Genomic DNA, 20,070 nt, shown 5'->3' with positions numbered 1-20,070 from the left:
TTAATTTCTTGCCAAGCCTTGCTTCAGAAAAAGGTACCAGCTTGATTTCTTATGGCAGATCAGCTGTTTACCTGTTTCCATTATTAAACATATTTGTCAGAAGGTAACAACCTTACTGATGTTTCCCATTTTGTTGTCAGCATGACAGTATAAATGGATGTTAGAGGTCTGTGCTTTAATGATTTACCGAAGTGATGGACTAGGATTTGATGACACTGTATCATATGTTCATCAATACATTTCCTGATGATTTTTTGTTCCACTCTAATTAATGCCTTAGACACTGTTTCATCTGAAAACTTCTGGTAAAGAATTTCTTCATTGTGTCCCACTCCATCTAGATCATGCATGCTTCATGAATTAGAAAATACTCCCCATTAGGATTAAGAAACCTACTACCTTTCTCCTAGATGTCCTGGCATCTAATGCTAACAGTTGAAAAGATGACTCTTACCTATGGACTGCCAATTCCTGACCAAGTCTTGATTACTTGCAGGTTTTCCATTACTGCTCCCTGAAGTACTGTCTCTCAGCCTGCCAGGGACAGCCCTTCAAAAGAGGGTAAGAAATTTTAACTACTGCTTTTGTTCAGCACAGACTTTTGAAGGCTTCCTCGCCATTTTTTCATGTTCTTATTGCATAGACCAACATATTTTCAGGGAACTCAATTTTAAGTTTTGAAGGAACTATTCCTTCTTTCTCCCAATAATGTTATCTCTCCTGAAATGAGAAGACAATTTCATACAAAATACGGTTGTTTGTTTTATTCTTTTTGTTTTTGTTTGTTATATTCTTTACAAATACTTTCCCTACTCAGGTGAAGTGCTAGTCGGCCTTCTGGCATCTGCACTACACCCTTGACCTTCTTCAGCACCAAACCCGACAGAATTCAAGAAGCGTTTGGACAATGTTCTTAGGCACACGGTGCGACTCCTGGGGATGTCCTGTGCAGGGCTGGGAGTTGGACTCGGTCCCTCCCAGCACAGGACATTCAGAGATGGTTCGGTGACTCTGTGCACACGCAGAGGGCCCAGGATGACCTGGGGCACGCCAGGAACACGCCGTGCCTCAGCAGCACTCCGAAGGCCGCGCCGCCGGCCCATGGCGGGGTGGGGCTGCCCCGGCGCCCGCCGCAGTCGGGGCGGCGCAGTGCGCCTGCGCGCCGGCAGGGGGGGCCAGCGCGGGGGAGGAGGGCGGGCCCCGGCCCTGTGTTTTGAACGGCGCGATGCGGGTGGCTCACTATTTGGCAGGAAGGTGAGGAGGCCTCTATCCTGGCGGCGGAGCTCGCGTAGGGAGAGGGGGATCCAAATGTGGCAGAGGCGAGCTGGAGGCAGCGGCGGCGGAGGGGGACAAGCGAGACGAGGAGAGCGGCCGTGCCCGCCGCCGCTGCTGCCGCCGCCGCAGAGAAGCTGAGCGGCCCGGCCGGGAGGGGCTGAGCGGCAGCCCTGGCACCCCCGGGCGCCCGCCCCGCCGGCAGGTGGGCGACCGGGGCGAGGGAGGGGACGGGGGGAGCGCAGCCCGTCGCGCCGCCCTTGGCCTGGCCCGGCCCAGTACCGGGCAGAGCCGGAGGGAGTCGCTGTGGGGGGACCGGCGCTCCCAGCCCGGCCGCGCCTCGTCTCCCTCGGGGTTCTCACATCGTGGATCCCCCGCCCTCCCCGCCCGGAAGCCGCGGGCGGCATCGGGGCCGCGGGGGCTCCGGTCTGGAGGTGTCGTCTCTGCTCTCCCTTCCCCCGCAAGCTCCCCGGCTGCTTGGCAACCCCCCCGCCCTTCCGGGCTCCGGGGCTCTGCCGCCCTCCCCCGGCACGGCCCCGCGCCGCATCCACCCGTAGGGGAGCGGTGCCCTCCCCTTTTCCCCGCTGCGGAGCTATTGTGTGCGGGCTGGGGCCCGCCGAGGGGCTGCTGGCGGATAAGCCTTTCCCGGGGGAGGTGGAGGCGGGAAAGCGGGACGAGGGGGGCGTGAGGGCGGCGGGGGAGCCGGGGCCGCGGGAGACAGCGCCGGCGCGGTGTGTGTGTGTGCCCCGCTCGCTCTGCGCTGCTGCGATCCTTTGTCTGCTGTGCCGCTTTCCCCTCCTCCCTCTCTCCTTTCCTCCCTCCTCCCTTCCCTCTCCCTCCCTGCGTTCCCCTCTCTCTCCCAGGCTTCAAGCGCTGCTGCAGCTGCAGGTTTGTAAATACTGGACCGACACACACACACACAACATGGCTGACGCTCGCCCTGCTCCTCCACCAGGGTCTCCGCCTTCTCCCTCAGTCTCCGCTGCTTAGCCGCTCCTCCGTGTAGGCTTTTGTTTCTTCCCCCCTCCCCCTTCATCGCCCATCCAAAAAAAAAAAAAAAAAAAAAAAAAAAAAGGAAAAACAATTCACCCTCCTTATTTGCGGGCATGGCGGGATTTCAAGGGTAAGGATCCTCGCTTTGGAAGCTTTCTCCTTTCGTTTTGCTGTTAACAACAAAATGAAACCTAAAATAAGAGGTGATTTGGGAACCTGGCAAGGCCTGGGGCAAGGGAGGAAGGGAGGGAAGGAGGGGGGAACTGGGTGAGCCCCGCTGAGAGAGGCTTGATTGGAATGTGCGTATCTTTTTCTCGTGTTGGGTGGGGGGAGGCTGATGCACCAAAGTGCTGGCAGAGATGAAATACTGTGTTACACTTGGCAGAATGAACTAGGGCCTTTTCTTTCATTTCAGGACATAATTCGGTATAAGGGGTCAACTCTGGAAAATCACATTAAAAAGATCTGTACTAGTTATGTCAGAATAGACATTGTGCGGGTAAAACCCGTAGCATAGACGTTTTGGCTTTTTTGCGTTTCCTGTATCTCCTTGTTAGTATCTTAGACAGCTTTCAAAGCATGGAATACAAAACCGGAATTTACACTTGTCAGGTCTTCGTGTTGCTAGCTTTCTGTCACAGATTAATTTGCCCTTGTGATGACAGTAGTACAAACTGAAGCATTGCCTTTTTTCTAAAAGCAGTGCTTTCAGATTTTTTATTGTTGTGGGTTTTTCTGATGGTTTTTTTGGTTGGTTTGGTTTTTTTTTTTTTGGTTGCTTGCTTATTTGTTTTTTTGTAAAAAAGGCATGTTAAGTGAGCTCCCAAATGAAAACAAGACAGCATGCTTTTGACCTCTTTACTAGTGCAAGGCAAATGCTTAGTTCAGTACCCTCCACCTCAGTTATTCAGAGCACCCCCTTCCGGCTTTGATAAATATGGCTTATTTTTTTGCTGCTTGTGACGTAAAACCAAAACACTTGAAGGTAGTTCAAGCATATCTAAAGTGATCTGCCATTAAACGTTTTTATTTCTAGCTTGTAAATTAAGGGTGAATGCTGAAGGTGTGAAGACGTGATACTTCATATTTGCTTTCTTACTGTAATTCGAAGTAAGTGTTTCATTTTTCAAGGATCACACTTACAGATATGGTCTTTATTTATACACATGGATAGCAATATATGCTATATATGCTATATATATATGCTATATATGCTATATAATATGGAGAGCAATACTGCTCTTAAGTAACAAATGTCCTAGCTATGTCGTATTTTGTCTGGCTTGATTTAGAAGCTTTTAGTGGAGAAGCATTGGAATGGCATAATCTTGCAGCTTTTACTGAGATAGAAATATGCGAATTAACTATTGTATATGAATACTTCTTTCTGCTGCTTTTTCCATCCCCATTAATAAGCATTGATTAGCAAGCATTGATTATGGAGCAAATAATGCATAGAAAGAGTTTACAACGACATAAAACTTAAAAGAAGTAATCCAAGTTACAGTATCATTTTGGAATGCATTTTACGTCATGGCTTCTAAGGCAACTGTGTTACTTCTAGATGGAAAAGTCAGACCAAAAGTCTGTAGCCTTACACATTAGTAGATTACTGCAGCATGTAGTTAATTTTTTTGGCATTTTTCAGTCTGAAGGCAATATTGCCTAAACTAGAATGGTTTTACCAGTTGTAGTTAATTTTTCATTTATTGGGATAACTACCACATTTTGAAATTATGCTCACCTACTAAGTTTGAAGTATGCAGTTCCTCTCTCAGAATAGGCCTTCAGATAATTAAGACAATTCTTTGGCTGAAGAGCAAAATAAAATAAAAATTAGACATGCACAATACTTCTGTTGAAATACTGGTTCACTTAAAAGTAGTCACGTTTAAGTCTGTTACATTGCAGTTTTGTTGCTAGAGCTAAATTTTATTCTGTAAAATTTTACTCTGTTTCATCATCTTTGTGAAGTTTCTTGTCTATAGATAGAAATCTTTACTTTAGCTTGTCAGTGTATTCTTTTTTGTGACGCTCCGAAGATTTTTCTTTCTGTGTTGATTTAGTCAAAAATCGGTATTGTAGGCCTTCATATCCCAAAAGGAGCAAATGTATTTGAAGAACTTACCAAATCTTCTGCATCTTCACTTAGTGAAGGTACTCCAGTATTTTTGCCATTATGAGTTATGCTAGGCTGTATTTTACCAAATTAAAAACCTGAGACTAGTAAAACTTCCTTTTTAGAAACTGTTTGGCAAATGAGACTGAGGAGAAAGAAGACTGCAAGAAATGCAGTCTCAGTTATCAGCTTGCTAGAAGAAGTTAGAAATTAATTTTTTTTTAAACCAGGTTTGCTTTTCAATAGATCTTTAATCAAGTAAATCATGACTCAATGTAGTTCTAAATATTTATGAAATTACCAAGTAATATACAGGCCTAAAGGTGGTAAACATTTAGTACATTCTTATTCAATACTTCGTATTTTCTCAGTTTGAGTATTCTTTCATCCTCTTCTTATCCAGTATCTTTCCTTGCTGTTGCCAGGCTGCACTCTTTGACATGTTCAGATCTGTACACCTCTAGCTGATGCAAGAGCTGTGTGTTAATGTAATGCAGGATTTGCTTAATGTTTGACAAATATTTTTAGAAGGATTCTATTTACTGAAGCAAAACACCATTTTTTAACCTTTTTTTTTTCTTTTCCAAAAAATGTAGCCGTTTGCTGCACATTTCTTCCATTTTGTTTTTCTTGTCTCCTTTCCCTTTTTTTCACCAGGTAATAGAGATCAAACTTGATTTCTTGATGGTATAGCATGAGAATGTATTTTCATAGGTGACTAAAACCAATTCAACAAACTGGTTTAGAAAACCATCTTCGAAAGCGGTTCATTGAAGCTGAACTGAAAGAGCTCTTACAGAAAGTTATTTCCTGTTGTGTGGTTAGATAGCTAGGTTCTCGTGACGTGTGTGAGAGAATGTTTTGGTTTGTTGTTTTTCATGTGTTCCTTTTCAAACTGCTCTTCAGAGGTCAGTGATTTTAAGATGGAAGGGTGAATGCTGATCTTTCTTGACACTGATTCTTCTTCTGAGTATCTCCTGTATATCAATCAACATGTGTCTCGCTGTCCAGATGCTATCTAGATGTCATCGTGCCACCTGCCTTAAAAGAATGGGGAATCTGACTTTGCTTTATGAATAAATATGAAGCATAGACTTGCTTCCATCTACATCTCCGACGCAAATATATACTGAGATCCTTAAAACAGTGCAGTTAACTGGTTTGTATTTACCTATGAACAGTTGATTCTAGAGACAAAAGGGCCTCATCACTGATCCATTTCAAACAGTGGTGAAATATAATTTCAACTAACTGCTTTCACCATGTGACGGCTGAAGTTAACTTTCTGTTATAAAATGTGAATTTGCTAAACACACACAGAGTTCAGGAGGTGAATGGATTTGGCTTTCAGGTTGTAGAGGATGGTTCTACAAATCCAGGTTATATTTTTTTTATTTCTTTCCTGTAATGTGTGTTGTGAAGCTGCTGTAAATCTATTTTATGAGATCTTGAATGGCTGACTTGGAAACTTCACTACTGTAATGGTTCCACATGATTACCTGTGGTGTCTAGCTGTAACTGTTACCTAATCATATTTTAATTTTTGCAGTTATTGCTCTTTAGTTGAGATGTTTTGAAATATTTTGATGAATTTATACTCTTTTTGATAAGGCTTAAAAATCCCTAAATCTTGATTAGCTCTTTGACTGGGTTTGGTTTGGGGTTTTTTTGGTTGGTTGGAGGGGTTTTTTGGTTTTTTTAATGTTATTGTGTATATAATGTATTATAGTGTTATTGTGGAATACTCCAATACAGTATTCATGTTCTGGTGAGAGAAGGTGCTTATTTCAAAAGCAATTCTGTGGATTCCAGTGATTTAGTAAATACTTGACTTTCACAGAATGCGTGCTGAACTTAAGACCTTCTGTTCCATATGGTATTTTGAACAAAATGGAGTTCTATCAGTCAGTTACTACTTTGTGATATAGAAAGCTGTTCTAGCTGGTCTGTGCTATGATTCTAAGGTCTGTAATATGTCACCAACATAGACTGAAAAAAAACCATAATAACAAAACAAGCAAAACCCAACTGCCCAACTTCTTTTCCCATGAACTTCTTTAAATTCGATTTAAATGTAAAAGAGAACTTGGCTAGATTATGATTTCTTACCTTAGGTGGATAATGACAGAAAGTCGTGTCAGACCTTTGGTCTATTTGATTTATTAAAATCAAATAATTATGTCTTTCAGAACTGTTCCAATTTTTCCTAATTTAGTGTTTATGTTTCATATGTGGGAGTCATTGCTAATTATGCAGAGCAAAGGCAGCTCAGGTCCAGTAAGTCCATATTATCTTGTGATTTCAGTTGAAATTTTTGAATAAGGGAATTTTCACCTTTCTAGATTTAATGTTTTATGAGCTGAGTAGCACAAGAAAAACCGTGATCTAGATTAGTTCTCCAGCAAAAGTTCTTTAAAGTTTTATGCGTAGGCTTTTCTATATACCATGGCAAACACAATGTTTGCTGAAGTCTAGAGCTGTGTCTAGGGCTCTTCTTGTAAACAAAGGTTAAGCCCTGCCTTGGACTGGTAGTATTATATGTATTCTGCTGCATGTCTGTAACTTATTTCTGGTTTTAATTGTGCACTTAAAAGCAGATTAGACTGTCTTTCTTCAGTTTTCTAGGAATGATAAAAATCAGTAAAAATAATATTTCAGATATGGAGTTTGGGTAACTCATAAAATTGTACTTCAAAAAGAATTGACTGATTCTGGACAATTGCTTGCCTGTCATGCTTAATAACCATGTGTGTTGTAGACAATGAGCTAAACCTCACAGTGAAGCTAGAATAGGGGCAAACAAGTTAGAGATCAATTTACTTCTTTCTCAAAACATTCTGTTGCCTCTGCCACTTTGTTGAATGGGTGTAATTACTTTTTTCTTCAGAAATCACCTTCAGAAGTTTTTTGTCTTATTGGTGAAAGATGGCCTACAAACCCATTAACTGTTTGTTCAGGTGCCAGTGGTACTACAAATGAGATATTGTGGTGCTGAGGTTTTGTGAGAGATAATAGGCCAAAATCCGTAGTCGGACAGGTGTGCCTTCAAAAGCAGCAGTAGATTCTGACTCCCATGCGACTTGGCAGAAATCTGTTCTTGAGTGTTTTTAAGGTTAAGGGATATGCAGGTGAACACCTGCATACACTTCCAGTTTACTTGGAGACCACAGACTGTTGCATATTCTTACAGTTTTGTGTTGATAGGCAGAGCAGCTGGCCTCTGGGTCATCTCTCCCTAGTGCTGAAGGGAGGAGTGAATAAGCAGAGATCTTCAGTTCCTAGACTGCAGGAGTAATCTCCGGTGAATTACATCTGTCTTCTGCACCTCCATTTTGTCAGTAAAGCATACATACTGTTAGGTACCAGATAAGATGAGAGACCAAGCAGACTTTCCTGTCTGTTAGAGTTGGGGGGAGTTTCACTCCTGCCTTCAGTTACACCTCTGTGTCTTGGTTTAAAGACACGTGCCTGTCTGCTAAAGAGGGCATGAGCCTCCATTGGAATGCGAAATATGACACCTTTCCCTCAGAATTGTTAGTTTTGAATTTAAGGGGCTTTCAGGGAAAGATATGAGAAACGGAGTAGGAGTTCTTTACTAGTGTGTGTAAAAAGGTTAACAAATGACAGCAGTGCCGACACAGCAAACGGGAGCAGAGCCCAGCGCAGCTCTTCCCGCTCTTGGGGCGCTTTCCCCGTCGGGGCGGTTCCGCTCGCAGCCGGCAGGGGGCGCTGGTGGCTCCCGGCGGGCAGGGCGGGGCGGTGATTCCCCGCGCCTGCAGGGGGCGCTGTGGCGCGGCTCCCTCACGCCGTCATGGCGGCCGGGCTGGGCGGCAGGGATGGAGAAGGGAGCTCCTGTAGGAACCCCAATGGGCAGCCGATCCTGGTGCCACTCTGTATGGCAAAAGGAGCTCTAGCAGGGACCTCGGAGTAGCAATCTGGGCAGGCAGGGATGAGCAAAGTCCCGGAGTGGTGGATGAGATGCATCAGAAACTTCACATCTGTAGCTGGAACCACGAGGCGTTCTGGCAGGCAGGGGCTGCAGAGCTACAATGTAGCGAAAACTCGGAGCATGGCAAAAAAAATACGGCGGGGGCGGGGAAGCAGCAGCCCCGCTCTGAGAAGGGCAGAGAAAAGGGTCCCTGTGCGAGGAAAAGGGATTTGGATCCTGGGGGCTTTCTCCTGAGGCACCCCAGCAGATGGTGAAGTCCCTCTTTTAGTGAGGTAGGTGTTAATAAGGTCCCGGTTCAGTGGCTGCTCTCACGAATAGAGGTTCGTCCCCCGGCAGAAGAAGCAGGACCGGGCTGGGCTCCGGCGGCAGCAGTGAAATCCCTCCCCCAAGCAGCAGCTCCGACCATCCTCCTCCAAAGCCAAGTGCAAGAGAGCTAGGAGCTGCCCCAGCCCCTTTTTGCAGCACAATTCTCACAGCGTTTCTGCCCTTCCCAGAGAAACCTCAGAGAGAGTAGCTAGCTGGACCCCTCCCCTGAGCTGCGGCCACTTTTCTTATCTCTCGTAAGAACCCGGTCGTTATTGTCTCCTAGCAACCCATATGGGAGAAGATTCCCTGAGAGAAGGAAACAAAAGGCAGAATCTTAAACCCCAGCACTGTGCTTACAGTGTTCACACCTGTGGCTTGTATGGAAAGAGATCAGACAGGTTAATGTTGCTTCATGCCACTAGGTATATTAACAGTGGATGAAAAGTACATTTTCAAATGCTGTAAACGTAGTGGCTAACCAGCAGTGAAATAGTCATTGCATTACAGATAGTTTTGGGCTGGAGACTTGAAGAACTGAATTTACATTAATTTCTTTGAGGCAGGTTTTTTCTTTTGCTCTTAGGTTTAATTTAATTGAAGAAGGAAAAGTGATGGTGCGAATAAACATCACAGGTTCTGATTGTACTTAGGCCTCTAATCACATTTCTAGGAGAGTTTATGTTTGGGTGGGTGTGGCGCAATATGGTGCTGGCATGAGCAAAAAAGGGAAAGCTGTATTTGTTGTAGTGTGTACTTTTACTATCTTCAGGACAGACTTGTAGAAAGCCTCACCTGGTTATATGGGGAATGATATCCTGCTTCCTAAGAACCTGCTCGCTGGAAGATACCTCACTTTTTCTCTTCTTCAATTTCTGTATTTCATCTTTTCTCCTGCCCAACTGAGTAGACTCAACTTTGTTTCAAGGACCACAAGACAGTTTAGTCCTCCCTGCAGATAAGCATGTACATTTTCAAAAGCAAAGAGGGATATGTGTTTTTTGGGGAGGATTGTTGTTATTACCAATACTTAGGTTGATGCAGAATCTCAGGAAATACACTTAATGTTTATTGGTGAATCTAGTTCAGATCAGATATAAAACTATACAGAGAGAAAATGAGATTATAAAGCAAAAAAAGAAAGAAAAAAATATTCCATTTGCCTGTTGCTGCTGCTGGAAGTTCAACCTCCAAGTTCTATCATAATTAATTTACTTTCTCATTTCATTTCCATTTGTGCTGCATGCACAGGGGAGTCGTTTCAGAGCAGTGTTTTGAATACAACTTACCACCAAAGCTGAAGAAAGGAAAGCGGTTTACTGTGGGTCAGACATGGTATGGTAGATCACAAGTAATTCCAAGATGATTGTCATTCTGGAAGCCTTGACTTTCTTCTTGCCATCTTTTTGCTACCTTTGTGCAACTGGAGAATGAGGACAACGTAGTGTTTTAATTGAGCTATACTCAAACACATGCAGATGTTGTCTTAAAGTTTAGTTTTTCAGAGTCCAGTAAATAACTTCCAGAATAACTTGAAATGGTTTGTTTTCTGCTTAAATACTTCAGATCTACTAATTAGTTTCATGAGTATACAGATACCATACTAAAATAAGAACTAATATTTTGTGCATTTTCCTTCTGTGCTTTTTAAGAAACACTAGTGATACGAGGATTTGTGCTTTCCAACGTCTCAGCAGCTTTTAGGGAAAGTCACTGGTTTCACAGTTGAACTTTTTTCTCTGTTGTCTTGCTCCTTAGCACCACACACATGCACACGCACACACACACACACACACACACACACACACACACACACACACTTATGCAGGATGTGTTGTGTTTTTTCACCAAAAATGTGAAAGAACTGTATTCGAGCAAAGATACCATGTTATGTCACAATGCTGATGGTTCTCATCTTAGAGAAGAGTGTATGATTGGTGGTTTAATAAGGTACCATTGTTGTTGTTGCATACTGCATTATTTAATTTAATATTGCAAATATCTGATACAAATTTTCTACAGCTGATTTTTCTTTTTTTAAAGGAACAGTTTTTCTTTCGCTGACCCTCCAGACTTACAGAAATGTGTAGTTAGCTGCAATTAGAGCTCATGTAACACATTGCTGAATTTTATTTTCAGTGACTTGATGTTATGCAGATTGCAACTTTGACATCTATTGCAGCTATTCACCATTTAAATGTGATAATCTCTTTAGGCCAAGATTTCTAGACAGTGACTGAATATGCTGTAGTTGATCTGGGAAAACTAACATCTCATTTTTCATTAGTAGCCATGGCAAGAGTCTACCATTCTTAACAGCAAGTGTTTTCATTTAAGTGGTTTATGATTCCACTGTAGACAGTTATATGAATGCATTTGAGAACTGATTTAATATAAGCTGAAATGACTGAACGAGAAGAAAATAGGTAAGACAAATTCAGTCTTGTTGAGGACTGAATTCAATCTAGTTCAGCCAGTTTAGGATTGGCTGATCAGGTATTTCAAACTGTAGATTAAACTCAAGAGATCATTTTCTCTGAATACTTTTTTCAGTTTAATTTCTTTTGGGGTTTTTTTCCTTTGGTCATTGCAAAGCTAGGATGAAAAATGCTATTGATTTGAATTGTCTGACTATATCTATAAGCTTTTTTTTAGAAGGTGTGTAGTAAGAAATTTTCTTGCACTTGGAATATGAGTTTAGTATCTATCAGTGTGATCATGCTTCAGTTTGCAAAAATGGTGTTGTTTGCTCCTTCATTGCAGTAATTTCTAAAGAATTTTTCCATTTTCTTCTGACTAGAAGAGGTCAAAGTTTATCAACATTTTCACTCTAATTCCTCTTCCTGCTGTCTGCTGATTTAAGAAAGAAAGCTGTATTTTTATTAAAAAAGGGGCAATCAGTGTTTGTGTCCAGTGGAAATCCAAGTTAATATTTGATTTATTAAAAACCATCTGTTATGGTTGTAGCTACTGTGATGTTGGTTGTGGGAGAAGTTTGGATACATGTGTCTCAAATCTATGAATAAATGATCTTGTGGCAAGTCTTGACATAGTTTTGGTTGTATAGAAAGCTGATGTAGGTAACTGTTTTCTGGTTTCTTATCCATTTTTGTGGCCCTGCTTTTTTTGTTTCTTTTTAAGTGCTGATTTACTACTTGTGTGTCAATATCCTCACCAGTTACTTAAGTTGGGGTTCATAACAATTAAAATTTTGAGTTTCTAATCAATTCTGTGAATAATAGCTTGTTCTTATAAGAATTTTTAATGTTTATGTGCTTTGTCTGCATTAAAAGTTGGTAGTTGCTGTGTTGCACAAGTATTTTATTTGCACGAGTATTTGTGTCACAAATTACTGCATTTGGTTTATGATTTTTTTATTATTATGCCTAGGTTTAATTTAGTTTTGCAGTGACATATTCTCAGGATGCTCAAAAACAGATCAAAGAAAGATTTGGTACTTATGATGCGCAGACTAAAAAGCTTGCAAGTGGTCCATCTAATGGAGATTGTCCCCTGCCCCTAAAAACTATATGCTGCTTATGTTTCCTCCATGTTTGAAGGTGTCTGTAGCAGCACTGCTGGATTTGTTGAAAAGTGGTTATTATGCACTTAAAATGACACTTAGAAAGATCAGCCAGCCTTCTCAAGAGTTGTAAACGCAAGAGTTTGATTTGCCATGATTACTCAACCTGACAGACTTGTAAGTGCACTAACTTACCACTCCATTACTTTCTAACAGCAAGGGTAGGAATCTTTGCCCTAGGCTTGCTCTTCCAGAATGTGGAGTGATCCTTTTGTCTTTGGAGCAGTCCTTCTCTGACTAGCACAATAGAAGTTAAACCTAGTCTTCTGACAAAGGCTGACCTAAGTATACACTTTGAGGAGACTCAAGCAGAGGGCAGAGTGCCTTGCTTTTTTAAATAGATATTTTCCTCCATTTTTATGGATCTGGATTTTATGGATCTGGATTTTATGGATTCCAGAGATCTGTTGTAAATGTTTCCAAATCGAGTAAACTTGGTTAGAGTTGTAATAAACTACTGGGGTTACTTCTGTCTGTAAGGGCATGACTAAGAACAAAATAATTGTAAAGCCTAAAGTTCACTTGTGTATACCATAGAGTCATAGCAAGCACAGTGATTGTGCAGTGCTGCTGTCATATCCTGGACAGCTGTTATTTTTGTGCATAGGTTTTTGGTTGTTTTTTTTTTTTTTTTATTATTTGAGGTAGGGAGGGATAGTTGCCTACCAGGAAGGAAAGTTCTGGAACCACAGAGTGGTTTGGTTTGGAATGGACCTTTAAGATCATCTAGTTACAACTCTCCTGCCATGGGCAGAGACACCTTCCACTAGACCAGGATGCTCAAAAGCTCATTCAGCCAGATTTCAGAACACTTCCAGAAGAGAGGAGGCATCCACAGTTTCTCTAGGCAGCCTGCTCCAGTGCCTCACCAGCACAGTAAAGAATTTCTTCCTAATACCTAACCTAAACCTATTCTCTCTTACTTTGAAGCCACTCCCTCATGTCTTGTTGCTACTTGACCTGGTAAAAAGTCTTCCTTGAGCCTTCTTGTAGGTCCTCTTCAGGTACTGAAAGGCTGCTGTTTTCCAGGCAGAACAACCCCACTTCACAACCTGACTTCGTAGAAATGTGTTCTTGCCCTGTGATCATCAACTGAGAAGCTAATCTGGTTCATATTTGCCATGATGCAAAAGAGTGCTGCTTTGGGTGCTTACGCAAGCCTGTGGCAACTTCTTGTTGTGCTGTCTTTGCAGGTTTTTGACCTGTGGTTAAATGCAGATTTATTTGCAGTAGACTGAACAATTAGGAGCGGGTTAAAATTTGCCTTTGGATAAAGCGATTGCAAGGGAGGTTATCCTGACTTTGAATAAGTACTAGATAGATCTCTTCTTTACATTTTTCTTAAAAAAGCCTTATCTTATAAGATTACCTTAAGCATGGAGGACCATGTTAGTATCAGGTGGCCAGGCTGTATGTTAGAACATACATGGGGTTAAATCAAGTATTTTTGCATTGCCTGTAAGAGGATGCTTTAAAAAGAAATTACTGTGCTTCACAGTCTTGGTATATTGTGCAAAGTCATAGGAAGAATTGAAGAAATATAGTGAAAACAAATAATATCTTCATGTTACTAAGTATATTGTAAATGTTAATGTTTTTAAAGCCGTTTGGTAAAACTTTGGTAGCCAATGATGATTCCATGGGAGGAGGACAGAATAACACTGAATCTGAGCTCTGTCTTCTCTTAGCATAAGCAAATCATTCAATAATAAAAGAGGATGTGCTTGTCCATGCTGCTTGAGAGTAGACAAGAGCTGTAAGAAAAGTCTTAAAATACACTATATGTGTCTTTATTGTTCTTGTACCTAAGGTGTGCCTAAGGTTGCAGTAGTGGGAAAATGGTTTTGTTTTCAAAATTAGTTCTGCTCTGCCATCTGTATGTATAGGAAAACAGATACACTTGTTCTTAGACATTAGAAAATAGACTAGGAACTTACTTATTTAAAAAACACTATATGATTTAGTGTGGAACTTGAAAGTTTATGTTGATGTGCATATTTAATTTGCTAAATTTTTGATTGTCTTTTTTTAAGGAAGCTCTTGTAAGCTCATTTGGCAGGAGTCAGTTCTCTTACCCCTTCATTAGCTTCATTCCTATTCAGTAGAACAGCCAAAATGTGTGTTTTTAATACTGGATTTAAGAATTTTTTTTTTTTGCTATTTTGTGTTCAATTTTTTTAATTTATTTTTTGAACCAAGAGAGAAGCAAGGAATTCTTCAAAGGGCCAACACATGTAAAAATGTCAGTGAGTCCTTAGCCAAATATTTAATCTGGTTGTAATACTGCCTATGTGGGAAACGGATCAAATAAGAAATGATTACATTTTAATCAGTTTAATTTTAGTAAAAAGCTCCACTTTTGCACAGCTTCACTTGTGATAACTTATAATAAAGCCAGACTAAGCCTGCAAGGTTTTCTGAAATGAATTTCTGGAGAACTTCACTTTCCTTTGTTTTCTGGGTTATTTATTTATGGATGCTTGAAGTGGCAGTCCTGCACCTTTCCTTTACCCTGAAAGTTTGTGTGAATTTCAGAAACAATTGTATTTAGTGTGAGAGTAAACTTGGAAACTGGAGTTAATTGACATTTTTTATTTTGTTTCTGCATTCTGGATCTGGCATTTGTATGTCATTTTCTACTTTCTTTTTCCTCATTAATCTTATCTTTCTTCATCACTGTTTTTTTTAGTGGGTTGTTTTTTTGTTGTTTTTTTTTTAATTTCAGCTGTGCATGTTGATAACTAGCAGTTCCTTTTCAGGTAAAACTCTGTGCCTGTTTTTAATTGCAATCAACAGCTGATGTCTGGCTTAGTGACTATGAAGTGTTAATGCCACTTCTTACTTGTAATCAAGCTATATGACTTGAGGTTTGGCATTTAAAAATTAGTGCTTTTTGGATGTAAACAAATAACCACTGATGTATGATGCCTTTAGTAATGTCATTGCATAGATGTTTTCTGTCCCTTTTTCTTTCTTTGAAGAATTTCAGGACCATATAGAGCAGCACATAAATAAAATTTAGACATTTTGGTCAGAAGTTCCCAGTCTCTTTCCAGCTGAATCAGAGCCCCAGATAATGGAAGAAACCTTGGTCTGTGAACTATTGAGATGGGCCAAGATGATCATCCCTTGCAGTTGCAACTGCCTTCTTTATAGGAAGATTGAGAATTTTTAAAACCTCTGGACAGAGGTGGACGAATTCACACACAACAATACTGGGCTGGATGTTCCATTAGTTTCACTAGTGCCTTTTTTATGGAAAAAATAGAATGAAAAATAAATAAAGCATGACTAAAGTACGCCTTTATTCTCTTGAAAGTGAAGTAATTTTCTTTGTCCTTCTGTGTACGTTTTCTAAAATCCACAAGTGGAAAGACCAGCTGGTCTTTGGTTTGTTTATTTGCTAGGAGAGGGGGATGATAACATGATTATGTACCTCTGCACTTTTAGTGCTGTTGCAAAAATCACTCAGTGTATCATGTACATACAGGTGTTACGGATGCTAAGCAAGTTCCTGAGTTCAGAGAACTGGTAAAAATTTGCTGGTTTTGTGCTACATGAAACCAAGTATAAATGTGATTTTTATGTTGCTTTCAGTCTAGTGACTTCTATTCCTAATAGTTAAATAAGGATGCAGGTCAAAAGGTTGTGGAGCTGTGGACAATTAAATAGTATGTCTGATTATTTACAGAATTTTCTGCTAAAGGGTGATTTTCCAAGCAGAAATATCTGCCACTAATGGGTTGGAATGATGAAAATTAGTCTATAATTATTTATAGGGGATTTCTCACTTTATTTGATGCTAATGTAAGTTTAGTAGAACTGGTGACCTTTTACTGCACTTTAGGAAATGGATTTTAAAAACTATAGTGAATTATCCCCCATCTTGGATTGTTTTGCTTATTAGAAGTGACAAGGCACATTTTACTGCTGATTGCCTCAGGGTTGAGAGGTGTCCACTCTATCACTGCTATTAAAATTTGTGAAGGCAAAATGGAGAAATCATTCTTGTTGAACGTCATTGAGTTAATTTTTCTGTGTTGATGATGCAGGTAATGAGATATACTTGTAAAATGTGGTGAGTTCATAGGTGCTTGTGTATACCAGATTGTCAGTCTGGAAATTTGTTGTTACTTCATCATTTATTCATTGTGTTTTAAAAAAAAAACTTTTTATTTTTGCTCCATAGGGATCTGTAACTGTAGACAAAACCCTTAATATCTTAGCAGATTTTTTCTTAAATAATAGTGAAGTATTGTGAGAGAGTTTTTTCAGAGAAAACATTGTTTTCATCGGTCAGCTGAATTTCTTCAGATGAAAACATGACTTAATTTAACCTATACTATGGGAGCTGTAAATATAAGTAATAAGTTGGAGGTGTGTGCTCAGAGGTAGTTTTTGTTAGGAAGATGACTTTCTTGAGCTGTAGAAGGTGTTTATACCTAATGACTTTTTGCATGATCTCCTGAGTTCTAAAAAACTATGCTTAGTATGTCCTTGGGTTAGCTTTCATGAAAGTTCCATTAATAATATGAAATATGAAATAAAAGCATGCTTACAGAGAATAATTTTAGGCAGTATATTTTAAAAATAAAAGTAGAAAATCTAGATAAATGATAAATAGAAAATACAAGAATTGGAAATTTCCTCTAGCTATATTAAATTTAACCTACCATCAAGTAAACAACAGAAAGATATGATAATTTTGATGACTTTCAAGGCCTAATTCTCTAAGGTTATATTTCAGTATGCATGTTACAGGAAGGGGGAAAAGACCTTGCTATCTGTCTTTGAAGCTTTCACTGTACAGAGTAACACAAGAGTAGTTGGAAAAGCTCTAGATTAATAAGGTAGAAATAATTTAGGAAAACTGTTGTTTTGGTTTAAGTTGGTAACTTGTTTTTTAAACAAAAGAAAATGCTGATAAAACTAAATCACAGAACTCTAGAATATGCTGAGCTGGAAGGGATCCATCAGGATCATCACATCCAACTCCTGGCCCTCCACAGGACCATCTCTAAGAATCACACAGTGTGCGTGCCCCAGAGAGAGAGTTGTCCAAATGCTTATTGAACTAGACAGACTTGGTGCTGTGATCCCTTCCCTGGAGAGTCTGTTCCAGTGCCCAGCCACCCTCTGGGTGAAAAACCTCCTGGTATCCATCCTAAGCCTCCCCTGACCGAGCTTCGTACCGTTTGCTCAAGGTCTGTCACTGGTCATGAGAATGAAAAGGTTGGTACATTCTCCTCCATTCGCCTCATGAGGAAGTTATAGACTGCAATGAGGTCTCCCCTCAGTCTCCTCCAGGCTGAACAGACCAAGTGACCTCAGCCACTTGTCATAAAGCTTCCCCTCCAAACCCTTCACCATCCTTGTTGCTCCTTTTGGATGTTCTCTAGTAGCTTAATGTCTTTTTTTCAATATTGTGGCACCCAAAACTACACACAGCACTTAAGGTGAGGCTGAACCAGAACAGTGCAGAGCAGAGTGGGACAGTCCTCTTCCTTTTCTGGTTGTCGATGCCATGCCTGACACACACCAGGACAGGGTTGGCCCTCCTGGCTGCCAGGAGACTGCTGGCTTACATTCAATTTTGTTTTGATCAGGGCCCCCAGGTCCCATTCCATAGTGCTGCTGTCCAGTCTCTGGTTCCTCAGTCTGTACACATGTCCGGGGTTGCCCCAGGTGCAGAAGTCAGCACTTGCCCTTGTTAAACTTCATAAGGGTTGGTGATTACCCTCCTCTCCAATTTGTCAAGATATTGACAAATATTGACTGTCTCTCAGTCCTTGAGGGAATCAACATCTCCTCCTAATTTAGTGTCCTTCTCAAACTTACTTAATATCCATTTGCGTCATGCATCCAGGTCTTTAATGAAGATGTTGAAGAGAACTGGACTGAGGATAAAGCCTTGAATTCAGTTTGTTTAGTTAAGAGGGGGTTTGATGAGGGTATTTTTGGCATAGCAGTTTTTTTTATGGTATAAGGCTATATGGATCTTAAAAATCACAGAATTTGAAGGGATCTTAAAGATCATCTTGTTCCAACCCCTCTGCCATGGGCAGATACACCTTTCACTAGACCAGGGTGCTCAAAGCATCATACAGCCTGGCCTTGAACACTTTCAAAGATAGAGAATCCACAACTTTTCTGGGCAGCTTGTTCCAGTGCCTCACCACTTGCAGAGTAAAGATTTCTTCCTTATCTAAACTTACTCTGTCTCACTTTGAAGCCACTCCCTCTTGTCCTGTTGCTACTTGTCTTGATAAGTCTTTCTCCAGCCTTCCTGTAGGTCCTCTGCAGGGACTGGCAGGCTGCAGTAAAGTTGCCCCAAAGCTTCTCTTTTCCAGGTGGGACGACCCAACTCTCGCAACCTGACCTTGCAGCTTAGTGGCCCTCCTCTGGACTTGTTCCAACAGGTCATGTCTGTCTTGTCTCTGCTGGGGGCCAGAGATCTGGATGCACTATTCCAGTGTGGTCTCTTGAGAGTGAACTAGGGAGGCATTACCACCTTCCTGGACTTGCTGGTCATACTACTGCACGATGCAGCCCAGGATGTAATTGGTTTTCTGGACTGCACACATTATTGAGTCATGTTGATCTACTTCTCATCCACCAACATCCCCAAGTCTTTCTCTTCTGTGGCTGCTCTTCTGGGATTGTCTGCCCCAATGTCTGTATTTGTGCTTGAGATTCCCTCAACCCAAGTAGAGCACCTTGCACATGGTCCTCTTGAACTTTGTAAGTTTCCCACAGACCCACCTGTTAAGCCTGTCTAGGTCCCTCTGGATGGCAGCACTTCCGTCCACTGTGTGAACTGCACCACACAGCTTGGTATCTTCATCAAACTTGATGAGGGTGTACTTGATCCCACTAGCTGTGTTGCTGACAAAGATGATGAACAATTCAGGTCCCAGTATTGACCCCTGAGGACACCACTCGTCACTGCTCTCTACTTGGATATTGAGCTGTTGACCACAACTTTTGTGAGTGCAACCTTCCTACCAATTTCTTACTCATTAAATTGCTCTGTTAAATCATGTCTCTTCTTGTGACTTTAGAGACAAGGGTGTTGTACAGTATAGTATCTAATACTTTGCAGAAGTCCAGGTAGATGACATTAGTCACTCTTCCTTCATCCACCAACACTGTAGAAGGCCGTTAGATTTGTCAGTGATGATTTGCCCTTGGTTATTGTCTGCTGTTGAAGTGAAAATTATCCTCTACTGTTATCCAGAAAAGCCAGTATAATATTTTTCTTAAGCCATCAATGAAGACGTTGAAGAGAACTGGACCTTGTGAAGTGATAAATTTATTATGGTGTGATAATTTCATCTTGCATTGAGGGCCTGGATTATTTTCCTGTATTAGGTCACTGAACTACCTACACATTAGTAGAACTAAGTGTTAAAGCTTGTGGTATGGGTAAACCCAGCTGGCAGCCAATTCCCATGCAGCCGCTTGCTCACTCCCACACCAGCAGGGTCAGGGAGAGAAATGGAAAGGTAAAAGCCAGAAAACTCATGGGTTGAGAGAAAGGCAGTTTTATAGGGAAAGCAAATGCCATGCAAACAAACAAAGCAAAACAAGGAATTTATTACTGTTTCTGATAAAACAGGTAGGTGTTCAGCCTTCCCCAGGGGAGCAGGGCCCCATCACACATGATGGTTATTTGGGAAAACAAATTACATCACTCCTAGTGTCCCCCAAGCCTTCCTTCTTCCTCCCACTTTTACATCATACATTTGCATGATGTCACAGGGTATGGAATATCCTTTTGGTCAGTTGGGGTCATCTGTCCTGGCTGTGTCCCACCCCAGCCTCCCATGTACCCCTAGTCTCCTCAACAGT

General features: G+C 41.2%; 1 protein-coding gene across 4 annotated transcripts in view; it reads left to right on the top strand.

Annotated features, from left to right (window-relative positions):
• Positions 1-1,180: 1,180 nt before the first annotated feature.
• Positions 1,181-20,070, top strand: part of SPIN1 (spindlin 1) — a 59,438-nt gene continuing 40,548 nt past the window's right edge. The window contains exon 1 of one of the 4 annotated variants that reach the window (XM_014258816.2): positions 1,181-1,254. The gene's annotated coding sequence lies outside the window, so the exon portion shown is untranslated. The other 3 variants (XM_014258817.2, XM_005530059.3, XM_014258815.2) reach the window with 3 other exon arrangements.

The sequence above is a fragment of the Pseudopodoces humilis genome, chromosome 4 (assembly GCF_049639895.1).
Source record: "Pseudopodoces humilis isolate 2021_Gansu_Grassland_sample_001 chromosome 4, ASM4963989v1, whole genome shotgun sequence".
Taxonomy (NCBI): Eukaryota; Metazoa; Chordata; class Aves; order Passeriformes; family Paridae; genus Pseudopodoces; species Pseudopodoces humilis.
This window is presented reverse-complemented; position numbering and strand designations above follow the sequence as displayed.